At 38.6% G+C, this 22559-nt stretch overlaps 1 protein-coding gene across 2 annotated transcripts in view; it reads left to right on the top strand.

The window, feature by feature from the left end:
- Nucleotides 1-22559, top strand: part of pard3aa (par-3 family cell polarity regulator alpha, a) — a 392129-nt gene that overhangs the window by 12010 nt on the left and 357560 nt on the right. The window lies entirely within an intron of this gene.

The raw sequence follows: 22559 nt of genomic DNA on the forward strand, positions 1-22559 counted from the left end.
AGCAACACAGTTTCTTTCTGATCTTTTGTCAGCTGCTCTATCATTAGTCACTTCACAAATTTGTGCGTTTCCAATTTGTCTTTCTTTTTGTTCCTGCTTCCCCTTCTAACTGCAGCCTTATTCACCTGACACACTCCCATTAGTTATCACAGATTAGTCACCAAAAGATAATGGATTTGCTTTAGAAATGCCTAACAATAAGCTCCTTTCATGTAATTCTGTTGATCTGACTGGTAGCTGGAAAGCCATGTTAGGGAGTGAAGGGGATGAGCTTCACTGCAGCCCACTGAAATGTAGTAGAACATTGCAGAACAAGTAGTAATCTTTTGTGATATTGTAGCCCCCTGTAGCTTATGGTTTTACTGAATAAATTATCTGAGCTGTCAGTGACTTATATGTGTTTCTTTATGCGTTTGTCTTTGTGTTTTTTTTCTGCTGCATTCAGGTAACTTTGTCTCTTTTGTGCCAGAAAAGTTGGACGAACAATCTTGTTTTTTGGTACCAAGTTTCAGAAATCTAAATCGACTTCTTTCTGAAGTGTCAAACAACCCTGTCCTGACTCTGATGTGTCACAGAGGCCTATAATATGAAAGAAAAGACGTGGTTCATCTGTTGTTGCCATTTGATGGGTTGGAAGATGGACTGCATAACCCATATCTGGATAATTTTAAACGGAAAATTCGAGCAAGGTGACAGGCAGAATTAAATGTATTTCAGGCAGAAAGGCCCAATATTATGTTTGCTAATGCAGCTAAGATGGAAAAACACTTTCAACCTCCCTAGTTCATTCTTAAAGGCTGCTTTGACAGCTTCCATTCTTTACACTTTGCACGTCTTAACACGGAGGTCCCTTTTTTTCTGCTTTTAAAATACACACAGACATTACTTTTCCATTCAGTAATCGTATAGTCTGCTGCAGCTCTGCCTTTTAGTAGAGAGATGCTCCTAAATCTGGCACTGTGCAGAGGAGGAGTTTTCTTCCTGCTTTTATAGATCCCAGTTATGGTTATAAAATCGTTTCTTAGAGGCAGAGCTGCTCTGGAGGCACAAATAATCACTTTCGTTGACTTCTGTGGGTTCAGCAAAAGAACATGACTTTATAGACTGATAAACTGAAATAGCTGAGATTAAAATACTAATCTAAAATTCACTTAGAAGATGAGTTAGAGAAATCTTGTATCTTAGTCTGTAAGAATAAAGAAATGTATCTAAAATGCAACACAAATGCAGCTACTCAGAAAAATGTTTGAAATCTACTAGCTGCAAAGCTGCAGGACAAATGATTGATGGTTCATGTGAGTTGCTTGGCTGATGGGATGAAGTGAAGTTAAAGAGCCCATATTTTTCCCTTTGGGGTTTTCTCCTTCCTTTAGTGTGCTATAGTTGTTTTTGTGCATGTAAAAACTTACAAAACCAGAGTTATTCTCTCCCTCAGCAAACATCGCTCCCTACCTGCCTGAAACACATGGTCTGAAGTCTGAGCTTTTCTTCCGTTACTTATCTGTGTCTTCATGTAAGACATTTGCATAATGTTTTGGGCCACAAAGAAAGAATGGGCAGCTTCCTCACAGCCAGCCAATTTTTCTTACCTGAGCCACTTCTGCTAGGACTCTCTGCCTATAATCAGAAATGTAGGGTTGCATTAAATAACCCCCGTTTTTTGGTCTAAAATGGAGCATTCCAGACAAAGGTTAAAAGAAGTGCTATAGCAATGTGCATTATGGGAAAAACAATGTGGTTTTGGAAAAGTAAAGCATGTAAACCCATTCCAGTAGACGCCAGAAATTTAATTCTAAACCTTTAAGTCTGCATAACATGGATCCTTAAAGCTAAACACTGAGTCAAGGAATGTGAATGGTCTCCATGAACAACTCACTAACGGCTATGGTGTGGAGGCTAGTGTATATTTGTTTTGTTTATCCATACGATTAGTACCTTTCCACATGATGGCATGATCAGGGCTAAGAATTACGTGTGTGTTTTTGTGCTTGTGGATTTGATCAATCTATTGACCTGGATAACTCCAAGTTACATTTCCCTCTGTTTATGTGTACAGTGGCTTTTTGAAGTACGAGCTTCATGTTGTCTTTCTTGTTTTTCTCATCCCACGTCTCCGTGAGATGACAATTCCTGCCTCAAGCTGGATCCGGCTATGAGCAAGTTGTAGCAAAGGCCAACTATGTGGTTTGTGGTGTTTCGACATGCAGACCATGCCAGGCCCTCCTGGGTGTGATCCACTGTTTTGTCAACAGATTATTTCTATGGCTCTGATTGCAGTTGCAGCACTTGGTTATTGGAGCGCAAGCACGGCGTGTTTGTCAAAACATTAGGAACGGTCTTTCAGAGTGGCAAGCAGATATACTTTTAGGAGGTTCTTTTCACATCATGTATTGATGAGGAGTTTGATGCCTTTGATGTCACAAGTTTGCAAGGATATGTGGTTTACAGCACTAGAACAATGGCATATTTATTCCTTTATTTGTGCTTAATACTTTGTGAAATAATCCTAAATTAAAACATTAAAAAAAATTACACTTAAAATCTTATCTCAGTTCAAACATCTACACGGTCATAAATATAAAGCTGCAAAAGACTATTTTAGTTGCTGTTATTTTAACTTTCTGTTGCAAGAAACAGAGCACAGGTGTAGCTACTGACTTTAACGATGTGCCTGGTTCCATTTAGCTTTCTCAATAAGACATGATAGTGAGCCACTATACACAACACCAGGCCCATAGAACTAGCACAGCTAAATGGAATGCAGCCCCAATGCTCCTAATTACATTGTGCTTGTCCACCTGCTTCATGTCCTGTTTGTCGTGTACAGAATTAGCAAGCGCCTATTTTACAGCCAGCAAATAACCAGAAAATATTGCAGTGCAGCATTTCTCACCAATATGTAAGTCAAATATTTTGTCTACTTTACCCTGAAAAGGACCTCCACTGACCACTGTAAAACATATTTAGCTTTTAGCTCACCTGGTGCAGACTTTGTTCAAAACTAAGCTAGCTGCTAACGAGCTTAAAATGCTAAATGGTGTTCTGAGGTTCAAATTATACAGTTAAGAGATATTTTTTTCAGTGCTTGTTACTGTGAGTGTTTCTGTCATGCTATATGTAGCATTTTAGTTGGTTAGTTGTTTTTAGTGTTGACACGAAAAGATTTTATAGCGTTTTAGCCACCTAGCAAAGCTGCTTTTACTGTGCATGCTTTCAACTGTAGCTGTTTTTCACAAATTGTAAGCACATTTTGAAATATCACTTTAGACCAAGTTATTGGAAATGACAACACTGCAAAGACATGCTTATTTTTTGCAAAAATGTACTTATGTACATGTTTGACTTTTTAGAAGAAGAGAGAGGGAGGGAGTTGGAATCATCTTTCATCGTGAATATTTACTAGCTGACTTGAAACAATAAATCTAAGTAGGCTGTTTGAAAGCAGTTCCTAAAGACTTCTCTTCATTTTTCCTTCATGTATGTTCAAAGGTGAGTTTATTTATTGTCTTCAAATTTTTTTTTAGCGGTTAGCCAACAACTGACTTTGTTTATTACAGCCATGTTTAATGTAACCTATACCACTGCTTTCTGTTGACGCTATACAGTCAAGTTTATTTATTTCAAAGCAGCTAATTGAAACAAGCATCATTCACATTTTGCATTCCTTTTTTTGCAACAGTTTGGCAAATTTGCTAGACAAATGTGCAGGAACATGGCTTGTTTTATTCAGATAATGGTTACTCTCTCTGTTGCAATGTTTTCATAGATGGATAGATAGATGGAAACTTAAGAGCACAGTCTGACAGATTTGTAACCATTTCTTCTGTAAGCAACAGTACCAGAGTGCTGCTGATGGTTCAAATAAATTCGCTGTGTGCACCAAAGGAACTGCACCTGCTTTTAGTCTCACAGTTTCAACATCCCAACTAAAACTCTACAGTATCTCTATGAGGTTATATTTCTGTCCAAAATGCACACAACAAAATACAACCTGCACAAACACAGTAATTCACCAATAAGAAAAAAAAAGCAACTCACTAAGAGTCACCAGCCATTCTGACTTATAACCACATACTACTGCAGAGTGCAGAGATGAGTCATGGTTTTGTTGATGTTTAGTGTGTTGTGTTTAAAGAGCAGAGCATGAAATGCCTCAGAATTTCCACCTTGAAGTCTCATAAACATATAAAATCATATTTTAAATTTTCAAACAATCATTTACAAAAAAATATTTAGGATAAATTACGTGTAAAATTCAATCTGCCAGTTCAATGACTGACATTTTGACCTACTGTTACATGAAACACCTTTCTTGATATGTCTGTTCCACTTAGTTACCTCTTTTCAACTTGTTTACTTTTTGTTTTTTTTAGCTTCTTTATCAACTGTGTTATCTTTCTCTGAACAAATCCTTTCATTTTCTCAAGAGAAAAGGTCAAAACAGGTCTCTGTCCATGTAGTTTGTCTCCCTAAATCTTTACAAGTTCCTAATTAGCTGTCTGTTACTTGGCTGCTGATGAGAGATGCTTGAAAAATGAGCAGTTCAATGAGTAAGTGCAAGTTTGTGTGGCCTCAGTGGGGAAAATGTTTTGTATGCTAAGATGTTACCTCTGTGCCATGCACAGTCAACACATTCTTGCTCAATAACACCAAGGCAAGGCAGCTGTAAATTAGCCTCTGGCAGAATGAGTGAAAGTCTTTGAAGACACAGTGTTTAAAACACAATTAGAATAATAATAATAAAAAATGCTCATTGATTCATCTGGAGTTTTAAAATTTGTTTGCTAGTTGTAGGTTGGCTTGACTAAGTCACGCTAGATTTGGAAAAAGACTTATACACAACATCAAAGAGGTCATGCGGCTTTGTCTGTCATTGGCTTTTGATCCCACTTTGCATTCTGGGTCTTTTAACCCTCAAGTACTGCGCACAGACAAAGTCTTCTATTTCAGTGGATAAAGTCAATAAACATGGTTGTGTATGAGCAGTAACCGGACTAAGCCTTTATCAACGCTGTTTAACCTACATTTTGATCTCGTGTTTGTAGATAAGCTTGAAAGATGCCAAACCTAAATAGTAAATGGCAACTCAATAAATGTGTGACATTGTACTTTGGTCAATCAATAAAATAATTATAGTGTAGTAAAAAACTAATTATCTAGCAAGACCGTAGCAGTAACTTAAGCTACACCATGATCAGAGGCCTTTTTGATAGTCAATGCATTGAAACTTAGAAACTTACATAAAGGAAGTGAAATATATAATTCCAATATGTTTTTCAACCCTGATTTTAACTTTAAACTGGGTTTGCCTTCAGGACTTTTCAGTATTCATTATTCATTTAGTATTCAGTATTCATTATCAGCCATGACTTAATTTTTCATGCTGTTGATACAGCAGTTCCCTGGATGCAGATTAACCTGATTAACTTATAGATACAGAAAAACCCTTGTGCCAAAAAGAGGCGACTAAAATGACTTTAAAACCACATATCTATCGATCACTTCTAACAACGAACTGTGTACTGTTCCCACTGGTCTGAAATCTTTTTTTTTTTTTTTTTTTTAATGTCTAATATAATTTATTCATTCGAGCTGAGGGCACTTCAGCATCTCCCTCCTTCTTCTCCCTCGATGTATTATCTTTATTTCATTTTATTGCATTGTTGCAAACACATTTTGCTAATGGACAAAATCCTGTCCATTAGCATCTGATAGAAAATATCCAACTAACACAAAAGTATAGCATTTACCTGCAGCTTGAAAATATTTATACAGATCCTCCTAGAAATTCAGCGAGAATGCTGTGTGCGTTACTGCTCATACATTGAGATCAGGGGTGTTTTATATAAATCTGTTTGTGTTAGTTTTTCCAAGTCTCTTCCCACCAAGATAACCTCTCAAACATCCAGACCAAACCGTGAAATGGAACTGGCATGCTCAAGGCTGCAGGACAAAAATAAATCCTTGATATTAGAAGGGCTTAGACGTTGGCAGGGCTGTGAGATATTGCAGCCATTTAGAATGATTCATTTTCAATCAAGAATTGCCTTATGAACATGGTGATAGGAACATTCTGCTACTATGCTGAAGTGGATTTCTCTCTGTGAATTCAATGAGTGCACGGGAAAAGGTTTTGGCAGGTTTTGTACGCTGTAGTTTAGCGTCTTTAAACTTGCAGTTAGGCCTTTCCGTGCTGGGAATTCACTCGTTGCATTGCACTGATTCAAGAGTTTCTGTTGTGGAAGTAAAGTAGTCAGGAGTTCAATGTGGCTTAACTCTGATGAACAACCTTTAAGATAAATTGTCGCTCTGAGCTCCAGCCTGTTTCTGCCGTGTTCCCATTCTGGAGTCCTGTAAAGTAATTGATGTAGAATGTTCTTTCTTTGGACCGCCTGCCTCTACTCAAGCTGTTTTTGTTACTGTAACACTGAGTAGTGTTGTATGTGTGTGACTTCAATGTGTATGCCCTTTGGAGTAAGTGAATGAGGCCTTCATTGCTTTTCAACAATTATGTGCTTGCAGCCCAAGGCTACCAAGATCTTCTTGAGAAAAATGATTCAGAGATGACTCAGTCTTTTTGTCATGCTGACTGAGATGCCTTTGATTTGAATTGACATGTGCCCAGAGGAGCAATAACAAGATGAATGGTTTGTTGTTTATCTTGTGGACACCTCGAGAGAGCCGCATCATACACAAAGAAATTATTTTTCTTTTTTGCTGCAAGGATGGCTTCACTACAAAGGTTAATATCAGCATCTGCTTTGGTGCTCTGATGGATTAAAGATGATAGTGTTTTTTGTGTGTTTTGATTGATGTTGTGACCTGTTGGTTTCATGCTCATCCAAGTTGGCAAGAAGAAAGCCACTAACAGTACAAGCATCAGATGAATCTGCCTCAAACAAACCAATTATCTTGATAGCTTTTGAGCATAAAACTACATTCTCGCTGGCTCCCCTATCTTTCTGCATTATGAGGAAGTAGTCAGATAAAAACACAGGAATGAGACTTAGGCTGTCATTATAACTAGTCATTATTTTTCCTTGATAAATTGACTTGTTTCTTCAATAATATGCCAGAAAGTCCAACTAGTAATGATAAAACATCTTCAAATATCTTTTTTTTTCACAACCCAAAGATATTTACTGCCATAGAGGAAATATGAAAATATGAAATCAGAGAATTTATTTATTTTTTGTGAAGAAATTAATCCATTTCTTGATTATAAAGATAGGTGATTAATTTACGACTAATCAATGTATCATTGCAGCTCTAGAGGACAGCAGGATAATGTTTGTAAAGATGCACCAACTACAAGATAATCCCAGAGGACTAAGCTCGACTTTAACAGGACGGGTTATTGGACACGTTTTCATTTTCAACTTCAACACTGCGGTTCCACAAATGGGTCGCATATTCAGCTCATCTGGTTTTGGTGGCCAACACAGAGATTTTGCTGGGAGAATTTCACTGATGAATATGTAAAGTTGCGGATTTGTCTGTGCAGAGTAATTTCCTGCCCAGACATTTTTCTCTGGTCACAGAACATGTTGCGGGATGATTAGTCTTTGCTTGGACCATGAAATGGGGTCGTTCAGTACAGACTAAGGAAGTGCGGCTGAAAGACATGGGAACTATTTAAAAGTGAAATCAGGGTCATTCACAGTGCACTTTTGTGTTTGTCTTGACCTTTCTGCCTGCTCACATTACACTCTGTGGGTACATCTTGGACCAGTTGTCCCAGTGAAAATGTTTTGCAGTTTGATGAAGTTTTCGGAAAATCCAAGACGGTTTCTGCAAGACACTGACTTATAATCTTAGAAGTCAGCATTGACCAGTCAAAGTAAGATTTCTCAGCATCTATTAGAGTATAGTTGACCCTCCCAAGAAACAACTGAAAGACAATTGAGGCTGACAAGAAGATGGCATGAGGAATGGTGTTTGTGTTATCCTGCACCTTCTGGGGTTAGAGTTATAGTACATTGATAACAGATGGGTTTCTGCTCGTCTGTTTTCTGAGGCTGTGAGGATGCTGAGCTGCCGCTGACAGGCCAACCATCTTACACCCTATGATTAGGGATCAGTAATGCCAGAGGGAAGGAGGCAGCCTGCAAATAGCATCTGCTTTCAGCAACCAGATCTCCAAAAACGCCTAACTATAAGATGCTGACCAGAAATTATAGCTGCTGATTATATGGCCTTTTGGTGAAGAGATGGGAAGGCTTGTACCATTAGATTAAAAATTTAATTCTCTTCACACCAGGGGGTATTGTTTGTAGTGGAGGATCGAGGAATTCCGTTTCTGAATGCGAAAAATGTCTGTGAAGAAAATATGCTTGGTTTTGGTGCATACTTGTTTTGTGAATTTGCTGTTGCTTATGAAATGGAATGTGGCCGAGGTTTACTGGGTATAGCAGTAAACTTTTAAACAGTAATTTATGGTTAGCATAAAATAGATTTTATTGACCAGCACTTGTTGTAGTCTAACATAGACCTGGGGGATAAAATGATGGTGATACTGTAAGACACCTCATCAATAGCAATAAGAATATTGTTCAGTGGACTCTTAAATATTTTCACTGACAGTATATCCATCAGATACAAATCGGCATAAAAACACAGGATGAAAACAACAAGTTTGGTTGCATGAACAAACTCCAAACGTGCCCCCTTCCTGATTTACAAATAGTCCATAATAATAGTTATAATAATAATAATCATAGAGCTCCTTCTCTTGAAAGGACTTGACGTTGTGGTGCCCAAAGGGGCCAGTACTGGGTCGCTGACACATGACATCTGGTCCAGGTCTGGTACTCAGAACCATAACCTCAGTGTGGTGTGACAGCAACGCTCTGGTCTCACTCCCTGCACCTTTGGGCTTTACATTCAAATTACACCTTTTGAATAGCTTTTTTTAAGGTTAAAAATGATCATAATGTATAGATGTAGACTGGAATAGGGTTCGCAATATTGCCCAGTCCTAGTTTAGCATTTTGCTTGAAACTAACTAGGGCTGCATGTAATGATTATTTTCATTATTGATTATTATACAATAATTGTAGTGGACCTTTCTTTTAAGTTTTCTGTGTAAAATTCTGAAATGAACTTTCTCAGGGTTTTGTATTTCCATCACTTCTACTAAAGAAAGTGAGTGTAGGAGGCTGACTGGCAGTGGGTGTTAGGTATCTGAGATCACATTACACCACAGAGTTTGCTGACTAGCTTAAGTGTGACACAACAAGACCTCTGAGTTGTTTGTATTTTAATATATTTAGTGAAAGATACTGAAAATGTATGTTAGTACAAAAGGGTCTGTCAGTACCCTCCATCTGTATGGTATATCAGTCAGACACAGAAACCTCCTTATAAAATAATGCTTGTGTTTACCTCGGAATGTATTAATGGCAACCTGGAGAAAGTCAGTGTGTGTGTGTGTGTGTGTGTGTATGTGTTACTGTATAACTGCTGTCAGGTGTAGGTGAAAGACCTGGTTTAGCCGGTTTCTCACTGTCAGCACTGTCAACCCTTTGTCTGTCAACCAAATAGATTTTCCAGCAATCTTCCTGTTTGTAAATGACAGCTTACCCTGAGGATCTGTTGCCTGTAGTATTCCCCAGACAAACTTCAGCCTGCCCCTTCAGTTCTTCGCTGACCCAGGGTCAAAATTTTGCTCTTCGATGCAAAATCTGCTTTCTGAAGCTCAACTTTTTTGTGAAACAGCACTAAACTTTCACCTGATATTAACATTCAAAGCACTGAGTGTCTTTTGGCTTAGAAATACTGCACCAATTTAGTGCAATCATTAGTGTAGTTGAAGAAAGTTCCCTTTTGAAGTAATAAGCTGTTGCAGTTGAAATCCGTTGACCTTCAAGTGATTCTAGCGCCCAACATTCTGATCCAATGCCAGTAAAGAAAAACAAACAAACGTGGATTTAAATTGCATTTTCTCCTTTGGAAACAAAACAGGTTCTCTCTTTTCCGTGTTGGCTAGGAATCAGTAGAAAAATACTCTGCTGTCAGACGTAAACACACACTCTCTCTTATTTAAGTATCCAGTTCAACCCTGTTTTCAGTGGCTCGTCACTTTTTCATCTTTACAAACAGACAGCCCCCACTCAGCCATCACATTTACATCCCACCATCTCCACCCTTGTGCACTTAGGCTAGCCACCATCAAGCAGTGATGCACATGGACACGGAAGTCAGAGCAATACAATGCCATTTTCCTTCTCCTTTCACACCAAGCCTTCAACTGTGGTGGTCCTAAAGAGGATTGATGGCACTCTCCTCCATCACTCACTGACTTTAATGAGCACAGCTTCAGTGAAAGCAACGGGAGGAGGAGGAGGTGGGGTGATGGAGCAACGAGGGAGTTATAGGCAATCAAACAGATACAATGCCACTTACGTCACCTTTCACTTCTCAGACTAAACCACAGGAAAGTTGGCACACTGGCTGGCTGGCTCTCAAAGCGTTTGTTTGTCTGTTGGAATTTTTGGGTTGGACTGAATTGTGTTTGTGTCGTGACATGGCACATAATAGAACAAGACATAAAACAAGACAGAGCAAGCTGAAAATTGAATAAAATAAAAATAACAGAGCCACAGGAATGACATCCATGATCCATATGGAAGCATCTTGTGGATGTACTTCACACATGGAGCTGCTTTGCATCGATTCTGGAGGTTATTTTCAGCTATTCAGAGAATGAGATGTATTGAGGTTACTTTACGTTACAGTCTTGTTTCAAGCATCAGCAGGTCCTGAAATTACCTAGAGTGGTTGTGTGTCTGTGTGCATGCATGCATGTGTTTTTGTGCGTGAACATTTCTGCTCTCACTGGTGTAATTGTGTCCCTAATTCACTCGTCGATAAACACTGAACTCATTAGATTTAACCTTGCAGCGTAGCCACCGGTGCTTTCTCTCAGCATCTTCCTTATTCTCTCTCAACCTTCTTCTCCTCCTTCACCTCCTGTTGTTGTCTTCCCTTTTTCACCCCTCCCCTTTCTTTTCTATTGCCCTCCTTTTACACTCTACCCATTCCCTTTTCTTCTGTTTTATTTTCTCTCCTCCTTCTCTTTCTGTTCATACTTTGGCCCTTGTTTTGTTTTTCTTCTCCATATTTCTAGCTATCATCTTTTCAATCTCATGTGCTTTCTCTTTTTCCTTGCGGCAATGCATGAGAGGTGATTGCTTACACATTCTTGCAAGATGCTTTCAAGATATTCACACCCTCCAATTCATATTCATTATCTGATTATAGACTTAAAATGTTATGCTGAGAGCACATCAGAGACATTTTGAAACATGTTAAGAGATGAAAATAAAAAGCATGATGCTGGATCACGTTGTGGGGTTTTGAAGGTTGCATGGTTGGTCTGTTAGGAGACAGGAGAAAGCAGAGGAGAGAGGGTAGTAGTAGTAAAAGTAGGAGGAGCAGTGGCTTAATGACTGCAGCCTGGAGACATGACATACTCAATATTGTCTACTGTTTCATTTCTTAAACTCTATATTTTCCAGCTGCTGCTCCTGTGGAGAGATGATGAAATCCATGTGAACACGCTATTTCTGTGCTTTGCCATAGTGGACATTTCTCATGCAAACCCACTCTTTGGTGTACATCTTGACAGGCACTGCTCCTCTGTCCACAGGCACTTCATTAGTTGTGGGTGGGTATCCTGAAAGTTAAACATAATGTTATTATGTTTGGAAGACTCTGTTGCCAGTAGAAGGGTTACACAGGGAGATCGGAAAATTACAAGGTGGAAAAACAAGGCATTCAGTTCTGCTTTTGAGGTTATGGATTTCCCTCTTTTTGACACTTTACACAGTTTTGAATAGAGGAAAGTTTTTATTCAGCTGGTGACTGAATTGAATATAAGATGTTCTGAAACCCAGTGATTTTTGGATGAGATCAGACCTGGTGACAGTGATAGTGATAAATGTATTTTTTTAAGACAGGCTTAAAGAGACTTACCTCTTTGTGTTGACAGCTACAGTGTGTTAAAGTTGGTATTTAAAGAGCTTTGGATGACGAAGCCTGTACTTTGTTAGCACACATGGATGCAGTTTACATGCATGCTCACACAAATAAATAAACATGCAGCACATATGCAGAAAGACGGGATTTATTGAATGCTGGAAATGAGTATTGTTGTATAGTAATACCTGGAATTGTTTCTGTACAACGAGAGCACGGAATCAGTGAGTTTTACACTCTGATCTGACCTTCATACATTTTTAGAATCTCACCACTGCATTCCAGCACTTAGTTACAATTACACTTGTTAGTTCAGACTAGTGACAGTACAGGAGGTTTACCTCAGTATGGACACTGCAAACTAGTTTTTAGACACTTTCACTAGCAGGTTGTTGACAGTATGTGTGAGCCAAATGCGTCCCACAGCTTTTGGCTTTAAATGTTGCCCATGCTTCCAAGATTCAAAACAGTGAAAGGAAAAGCAGCCGAGTGGCCATGTGTGCTTCCTCCTAACACTGCTTCAAGAGTTGACACTGGGACACGCCAAGAGAGAGAACTAGACTGCAATAATCAGGTATGTGCTTATGTGGCTGTGTATAATTCAAGATGAATTTCCTAACATCTCAAGTCATGGGTGAAATAAGACTGGGCCTAATTCAGTAGCTGTGTGATGTTTTTCCTTTGTGTCAAGCACACATCCACTCCATTACATTTAGAAGATCTTTGCACCTGCATTTTAACACAGTTAGGTCAGAATTATGAAATATTTACTAGGATAGCACAAATCTAGTCTGTCCCTCCACCTGTGAATCCTTTGCTGAATGTTATTCTGTATATTATTTGGGTTTGTATCCATGATGAATTGCTATAGAACCCACTAGCTGTTGCTATAGAACCCACTCGCTGTGGAGCAGTGGAGTCAAGAGACAGTGGAAGACTTTTATAATGGGCATTATCAAAGAGCCAACATCAGTGATGCAAATAGCCGCTTCAGTTGAGTGCATGTGCTCAGAAAACCTTTATCTGGAACAGTGTTAGTAGAAGGCCTGTACAATATAATGTGTCTGCATTGACACTGGGATGTGTGCGTGCACAATAATTAAATTGCAGGAACTGCAATGTAAAGTACGGCAAATTAATTCAAACACATATTACTAAATTTTTGCTGCTTGAAACAAACTTGCACAGTTCTGATTTTTCTTCAACTTCAAACTGTCTTTTTAAAAAAACTTTATTTGAAAGAGATGGAATTTGCTGACATGCAGGCTTTACTTATGCACAGTAAAGTGAGTAAGGATCAGGTTGCAAAAAGAAATCACCATCAGTTGTCTTACCATTAAAATCAGCACCACAAATTTGCAAAAAGTATTTTCGGTGGATTTGTCAGTCTTACACCATATTAGAAAAATCCCAAACACCTTGTTTCAACTTATTTAAAACAGTTTTTTAATTTGCAATGTAGATACACTGCACTACAAAATCACCCTAATCAGTCTACAGTTGTACATTTTTTTGCAAATAGAGTTATTGAAGTAAATTGGTAAAAACCCTGTATTTCTGACATTGCAATATATATATATATATATATATATATATATATATATATATATATATATATATATATATATATATATATATATATATATAGTTTATTTATATAGTTTGTTTTTTTTTAATATTCTGCAGTCGAGTATAATAGTACTATGGTTCCACATTGTCACCACACAAAAGTAGGAGTCTATAATTCAGGAAAAAGGTTACTGATATTTACTCAAACAGCATATTTAGACAGCTGATATGTGGCAGATTTACTGTCACACTTGCTCCTAATGCCCCCTTCTACTTGTCCTGTGCATTCTGGAGTAGAGTTGTATGGATCAGCCCTAGCCGATGTTTGTTTACTATTTACAGAGAAAAGGCTGTGTATAAATGCAATTTTTTTCAGTACACACATGTAAAGCTAGTAGGCTATGAGGAATATTCACTGAATCTGACAAAATTTGCCTTAAACTCTACTATAAATGTAGGGATATATGATTTTAACCATGCTGCTATGTGATGAAAATTCAACCAATTCATCTAGATAATGGATTTGCATGACAAGGCTGCAAACAAGAAGAAATCCAATTGAACCTTGCTAATCAAGGTGCTGATAGATGTGTATTCTGTCAGCACATCTATTCCAGAAGTAAGCAGTGAAATGATTCAGATTCTCAGAAATTCAGAATCAGAAATTCAACTCAGAATCTTAAAACACTCAGATAAAGTGATGCTGTATTGAGATGTGCAGGTTGTTAAATTTTTTTCAGGTAAATCGCTCTCATTTAAATGTACCAGATAAAAGAAAGAAGCTTAGTCATGTTAAAATCCTGGTTTGGATCTTTGGTCTCTGAAGATGCTTCGCTGCACTAAACTCTACATGATATGAACATACAGCCTTTTGATCTGAAATCAGCTTTGCTAACGCTTCATCACAAAATGTTTTGACACATTACAGCACTCCTTTTTCTGAACTTTTTACCTCTGTCAGTTTTGTACATATTAGCTGCTGTGTGATTATCTGGAAATGGAGTTTCAGTGAGATTTTTATCCATCTATCTGTGCGTTTTTCTGATATCGACATGATTTTGGCAGAAATCTTTTTGCAATCGTCAAACTTTGATTACAATTTAATTTTCTTCCTGACCAGGGGTTTCTGTCTTTCTCTTTAGTTACAATGTTCATATGCTGAAGGCAAGTTTCACACTTTGTCTCCTTTGTAACAACATATTTAAATTATATTTGTTTAACAAATCCTTGAAGTCAAGCTGTAAAAAACTATAAAATGATCACATAGGGCAGTTTTGCATGGTTTAGCAAATGGTTAGCCATTTTGCTGTTTTATTATGAGTGTATTTTTGGTTTTTTATCTTAATTTGTAACCAGGTTTGAAGTTCCCAACGTGTTATAGTTTGTAGATATGAAATCTGATCTGACTTCATTATGTTTAGAGGTGATGCACTACTCTTACTCTTTTCCTGTCTTCATGTTTACTCTATCTGTCTGAGCTCCTGAATGTATCCGCTGTTCGTGGTATATTTCCTTTCTCTCTCTTTACTTTCGCTCTTCTGTGTCCTCTGTCTTTCCTGTCCCACTTTCTGGTCCCACTTCACTTTTATCATTCTCTGTGTCTTTTAACCTACATGCAAGTTTCTCCCTGCTGTTACCTCTTTTCAGCCTGAAGTGCTTCCCTTTTGTGTCGTCTGTTTCCTGTGACAGGTCAATAAGTGTTTCCTCAGCTAAACTCGTCCATCACTCACTGGGAAATTGGAGTGCTGATATGAGTCTACAAAGTCTTCTGCTTAACAAGTGTACATTGGCAAGTGTAACATTTATCCTGGTTAAAATTTGGCGTATAAAGCCGTATGTCACTGTGTTCAAAGAAAACATTACTTTCTCTATTATGGATAGTTTTCCAACTCTGTCTGTGAAGCTTTGACTTTACTTTATTGAGAGCATGTGTAGCTAGGCATTGATTGTTTTAGATAATGGAGTAAAAAGTCATGATTGTCCGTATTATTCTTTTTCTTTGGTTGTTGTGTGGAGCATCAGCGTTACCTGGTGTATTACAAAATGTAGTTGCCACAGAAAAAAACAAATGGAGATCATGTTTATACAGTGCTGTATAAACAACATACAAATAATCAGTTAAATTTAACTCTCATTTTTGGATTTATAGCATTATCATTTTCTTTTACACAGCACAAACAACATTTGTGATTTCACAGTATTTCTAGCCATGCTGTTTCAGTTTCGATAGAGGAACAGCTTCTTGGAGTGAAAAATTCACTCACGGTGGGAAAAAATGTGACAAGATTACAAAACAGGTAGTAACAGTTTGGGGATCATTGGATCAAGTACCCTTTTGTACATTAAGATTGACAACCCGTTCATGACATCACCCATATATATTTTTCAGAAAAGCAGTTTTGCAGTTCACTGTGGTGGTTCTGGCCATCGACATCTTAGTAGTGTCTATCTCCTCCTAACTCTAGCTAACCCAAAAATGAGCCAAGAGGTGGTGACTGAATGGAATTGGCAGGCCATGCTAATGTCTGTGGGCCATTGATTGTCCTGTGATGGCATTCACCTGTTGTTCAAAGCAGCCACATTAATACAACATTAATACTATTTTAACAGATGAGTTATTTAAAAAGGGACAGCATGGTGGCTCTGTGGTTAGCACTGTTGCCTCACAGCTAGATGATCCCTGGTTCACTCTAAGTCAGCTAGGATATGCTTCAGCTCCCAACCTGTGACCCTACAAAGGATTAAGCAGTGTATAGATAATGAATGGATGCATGGAGTTATCTAAAAAATCACCCCTCCACAGTTGTCATGAATGGAGAAATGAACTGTAGATAACAAGGCTTTGTTTTGTACCAGACTGTAAACATTTCTGCTGTAAAGTCAGACATTTTAACATGGGGGTTGAAGAACATTGACTCACTTTGAAGTTAAGTGGCCTTTTGAGGAACGAGTGTTTCAAGCACTTTGCGATGGCTTTAGTTTTCAATCCCAGAGGTTGATGCTTGTGTTAAACAGAGACAAGCAAGCAAAGATTCTCCAGAGTCATATTACTGTAAATAGAGCTGTTACTTTCAGGTTTCTAGTGAAATATGATAATACACACACAATGCTTTTAGATTCATTTTACTCAGTTCTTGTCCAAGTAGCTACTTACTATCAGTTGCTAGTGGATGTTGTCAGAGAGGTGAGCTCAGTCTGACAACTGGTGAGACATTAGTAGAGTGTGCATGGATACATTGAGCCCAGCTCCTTAATGCAGTTGCACATCTGGACTTCCTCTTTTTCTCCTTAAATGTTTCTCCCTTTGATTCAATCAATCAATCAAGTGCCATGCCGTTCAGCTTAGGCAACCATTTCTCTCCATCTAATCCGATCTTTTACCTTCTCAATTGTGGCTGTTGCCTGTTCAGTGTGTAGCCATGATGTCAGTCCGTCTATCATTTTCATTCTTTGTCTGTCTCGTCCTCTTTTCCCATTAATTTTTTTGTTGTGACAGTATATTCCAGAGTCTCTTTCCTTATGTGTCAAAAAAGTGTTGCTTGCTATTTCCTAATTTAGTTCAATAGCGTATAATTTTTTGTGTTTAGTAATTTTAAAACATATTCATTGCTTATTCTGGCCGTATTATGTATACGTAACATGCGTCTGTAAAACCACATCTCTGCTGCAGTATTTTAGTTCGCTTCTTTACTCTAACTCTGTATAGCACAAAGTTTCAGATGTTGGTGTTTGTGGATTTTGGATGGTTGCCCCTATGATCCATTGGAAAGTGCTTCTCCTGAACTTTTTTTCTCCTTCCATGTGTCTGGATGTTTTTAAACGGTGTTGTTAAAGTTGGATTTACATTGCCTCTGATTTAGGACGTACCAGCTGTGTGTGTGAAAGTGGTATTAGTGGGTACATGAGCTAATTTTGTGCCCAGCAGTTGCAGTACAGATGTGGGTACTGTGGTGCGCTGTCTCAACATGTGAGACCAAAGAGTTGCCACTCCCTTCTGCTGGCCTTCACACCCTTAATGTCTGCTCTACATATGTTGCTCTTGAAATGACTGAGATTTGCACACACATGCACTCACAAAGACAAACGCACATGGTTGCAGAGTTCTCTGTCACTGAACCAATCCTCTTTTCATGGTGCGAAGTGTGAGGTGTGTGCTCTTTTGTAAGGTGTGTTTGACTGTTTCAGGGTCACAAACCATGAGCAGCACACTCCTCATTACAAGTGCATTCTGTCTTTCAGGGTTTCTGTACTGGACTTGTACAAGATCATATCACAAATTTGCTGACTAGACTCACAAATGTTCCCACTTTGTACGTAACTAATACTGTTTAATATTTAGACTATAAAATATGCCCTTTGTGATGAATATCTGACTATAGTGAACACCCTTTTCAAAATTCAACTGCAAATCTACACACTGAAATCAGATTTCTCCTTGTCCTGTCAGAATGCAGATTTCATCAGTCAAAAAAGTGTCTTCTCCTCTCATATTGTACATTCCAGAACTTGACACTCAGCACCGTCGCATCTGCTCACAATCCACATATACAATGACAGCTGGGCCTGCCTACCACCTGTTTAACTTGTTTATATTGTATTCCTGTTTCCAAATCTGCTGTAGGTGGACATTTGCCAACATGAGCTATGACGTAATGTTTGTATTTAAATACTAAACAACAAGTGGCATATAGTGATGTTTATGTGGACGTTTAGATCCAAGACACCTCCTCCTCCCCCAAACACTCTGTGACTTCTTTGTGTTTCACATCTGCAGGCTGTGAAAGAGCTGTGTGTGTCGTGACATCTCCACTTTGGGTTGTCTGTTCTCAATGATTCACCCTGCGCTCTGTGTTTCTTTTGGCTCATTTGGAGGTCCCATCTGGCAAGCACAACCTCTGTGCTTACAAAATAATAAACAAAAGTGTGCCGAAATCATGCTGACTGCTGCCTCTATAAGTAGACAAAGAGTCTCATAGGGCTCAACAAGTTAGACTGCAACAGCAGACTTTCACTTGCAGGGACTACATTGACTTTGGTGGTATATACTGTCCCAGGCAAAACTGGCAAACTAAATAGCTTTAACTTTTCTAGGTGAAAATGACAAGGATTTATTCTGAGTATCTTCAAAGCAGCACAATTAAATGGGATCACACATTTATTGTTGTTGTCGTTTTGCCTTGCTTTAGTCAACAGAACTTTTTAGGCATGTAAAGAAAATGACACACTGACAACAAATAATAGAACACTGATATTGTACATCTGCACCAAATCTGATTGTTGCTGTTCTCTGTCCAAGGCTGAGCAGATGGGCTACATGGGAGATCTCCCACAGGGTTTGACTTAAATGCTTTTTTCAGTAACGTGACACCTTCACCCTCTGTTACTGCTCTTAGATAACTTCTGATAAGCATTTGAAACTGATAGATTGACTCTTAAGGCAACTGTCTGTTGCTTTGTCTTATTCAGGAAGGTCAGAGGTCAAGGTCAACTACAGCACCATGTCCTGTTAGCATAAAGGCCAATTCATGGTTTCTGCAGGGCTGATGTGGAATTTAAAAGCAGACTTGCACGTGGTTCTGTTCATACTACGATAGGTTTCCATCAGGCTGCTGCAGATGTTTGATTTTGACCCTCACATTCTCCAGTGGATGTTTTGAAAGACTATGACTTTGCTCTTTTTACATATTATAGCAATTGAATACACATTGGGCAGTAACACTGCGTCAGTGATTTTTGCTGAGGTGTGCTGATCAGAGTGAGCAGACACAGCTCAGGACTTCTGGAAACCTTAGCACTCTCCAGTGTGTTTGGGTATTGTTGAAGGAAAGCACCTCCATATTCCAGCAGTCAACTAGTCCAATTACAACTTTTATAATGACAAATTTTGAAAGAGGTGGTGCCGAAGAATCTCCTGGTACAGTCTCTCCTCATAACAAGCATTTGTCTTAAGCATCGCTTTTGTTTCCAGAGCACAGGAAGTGCATACAGTAATCAAAATATTTGGGCTGCATGCAGACTTGGGTTAATGTAATTTACATCATACAGACCCTTGTGGACACTTGTGGACATGGAGACATGGAAAGCATGTACTGGCTTCAGGAATTCAGTACCTTGCAAAGTAAATTCATCGGAGAACTAAGACAAAATAATGTAACTTTTTGACAGCACCTTGATGACTGCAAATTCCCTTACCAAGGTTTAAAAGTCCAAAATTTAGTCATGGAAAGTTTTACAAGCCTGTGTATTGTCCCCTATAAAATGTTTACCCTAATGCACTACATGATTTTCTCTTTAGAGTACCACATTCGCTAAATCATGCATGTTACTTTGCATGTCTTACGTTCCCATAAGGTTTTGATGGCTAAGACGTTACATGCTAACAGGGTGTGTGTGCATGTGTGCTTAAAACCCTCCTGGTGTTGCTAATGACCACTTGTCTCAGATGGGATGAAACTGGCTGGCTGCCCAAATGAGCTGCCTATCCTGGCACTCCAGACAGACTGCTAATAAACATGCTGATAAAATGTGACTTTGGGATGCAAGCCAACATGCTTACAGTGTAGAATAAGCATCTGAGTAAGTCTTTGTTTTTATATCAGTTATTGTAACTACAGTAGTCTATTTCTTTTTTGAGACATTTGTAAAGTAATGCATGTAAAAAGCTTCTGCATACTCATGAAACTATATGCTTACAATCCATGAAGAACTTGCTTTAAAAATTGTCCAAGTGAGTTGAATGCACTCAAATATTCTGTCATATAGTAGCAAACTACTGTGTTTTTTAAGTCTGTCATACTGCTGTATCACTGGCATGTCCTGTTTAAAGGTTTACTCTTTAATTGGTCTAATGATCATTATGTATAATTATGAAGCTACTCAGTGAGGTCCTCATGTGATAATGTCTGTTTAAATTTGTTAGTGAAGCCTTCATCGCAGCAGTGGTTCCAGCTCATGCTGAGCCACGAGGCAGCATGTCTGGTCTGTGCGGACACACACACACACACACACACACACACACACACACACACACACACTTGGACCTGCTTTTTTATGCACACCAGATGCTCAGCTTTCCACGTTGTACTTATCATGAGGGCAGAGGGTATGCCGTTGTAGTCCTGGAGACTACAAATCCCCGACTCAAGCAGATCACACAGCAGGGAAGATGTCTACAGAGGTTTATCCAAGCACATAACTCATCTGAAATCACAAAGCTTCAGGTGTCGTTTGAATAAAGAATGGTTGTGCTTTTGACTTACAGGGACTGTAGGATATTTATGCTGGCTCTTTTCTTCTCCCCCCCTCCACAGCTACAATGTGAGACTCCCGAGAATTGACAGTAGCCTGTGCAGTGGCTCAGAGAGTGTAGGTGTGGTGGATACAGGGAGGGTCTTCATGTCACTAGGCTGCAGAATTTGGCTCACTGTGTGGCAGGCTGGCTTGTGTTACCAGCCTGATCCCTTGCTAACCTCTTTGGCACTAATACTGCCACGCTTTTAGTACCGACTGGGGAAATATTAACTGTTTAGCCAAAAGGAATATACATATATCTCCTTTAGTCTTTCATATGTGCCTTTGCTAACCAATGGATAAAGCCGTTACTCTTGTAGTTGATGCTTTTAAAATCATATTTCTTAGTAGAGATAAAATTGTCTGCCAGCGGACTGGCAAGCTTTTGCTTTTTTCCCTTTGAAAAGTATATGGGAAGGATAATTCATTAACAGACTTGCTTTTTTTTTTTTGGGCTGTCTGAGCATGTTGTTCATCTTAAATGGAATATGTTGCTTCAGCAACTGAGCCACTAACCTATATACCTGCAGCCGACTTGTTGAATTAACTAAATGATTAATCACGAGGTATGTTGTTTATTGGAACACTGACAGAAAGTGAATGAGTGAAGTTTGAGATCCGGTAAATTTGTTTTTGCATCCAGCCAGCGGTGAAGCTATTGCCAAGTTAAACTGATGACAACTATCCTGAATTGTAATAAGTGTAGTGAAACCGTGTTTTTTATTTTGACTCACTTGGCTTCATTAGTGAGACATTCTTCATGTGCAAGTCATTTTGTCCTGGGTACTTGACTGTGGAATTTTTATAATGCCTGGTAATCTGCCTTCTAATAGTGCCATTGGAGAAATAAGCTTGACTAATGTCAAGTTTGCAGAAGTTTAACAAAACCATGGGTCATTAAAGGATGGCCTTTATTATGGAGACACTACTCTCTCTCAGCTAATTACTCTAACATCATTTTCATGACATTTAATGACATGACATTAAATACGGAGCACTGGTGCTTCATTAGTCTGTTTACACGAAAGCATTCAAGCATTCTTAGATCCTGATCAATCCTCTCTCCATGTTGGGGATAGTTTAGAATTTATTAGTGATCAATCAAGTTGCTGATGTTGTACTACATGTGGAAATGTGTGCAACTCTCTTAGCTTTGGGGATGCTTTTATGGATCCTGCTGCTGTGTGATGCTGCAGATATTTAATAACCTAAGAGAAAAAACTCCTATAAATTTTTATAAAGTGCCATTACTTGTGTGTACCTATCCTGTGATGTTGCGTAGTTCATGTGTGCCATGTTTAAAGTGGTACCGTAATGTCACTCAGGGTGACCTAATAAGATTTCTGTTCCTACTTTTGTGGAAAAGTGACTAGGAGAACTCATTCAGACATGAAGTCGACACATTCAGATGCCATCAGATTAATAGAAAGGTGTGCATGCATCTTAAAGGAGCTTATACAAGTAGTCAAACACAGTCAGAATGTATGCTGAATATGTCATTAGTGTGAAAAGCAGCATATTGATATTTGATAAGTATATTTGGGGTAGTGTAAAGTTGTGATTAGAAGACTGGTTAGTTTGTGGTAAGTACAACAAATACGCAATTTTTTTTGTCACATGTTGGTTGAGTTTTAGCAGGACACTATACAAGTTACTTAAACAAGCATTCAAACATGAGGTCACCCCTCCTGTTTGTTTGTTTCTGTGGATAGCCACCCTTC

The sequence above is a fragment of the Amphiprion ocellaris genome, chromosome 22, assembly GCF_022539595.1.
Source record: "Amphiprion ocellaris isolate individual 3 ecotype Okinawa chromosome 22, ASM2253959v1, whole genome shotgun sequence".
NCBI lineage: Eukaryota > Metazoa > Chordata > Actinopteri > Pomacentridae > Amphiprion > Amphiprion ocellaris.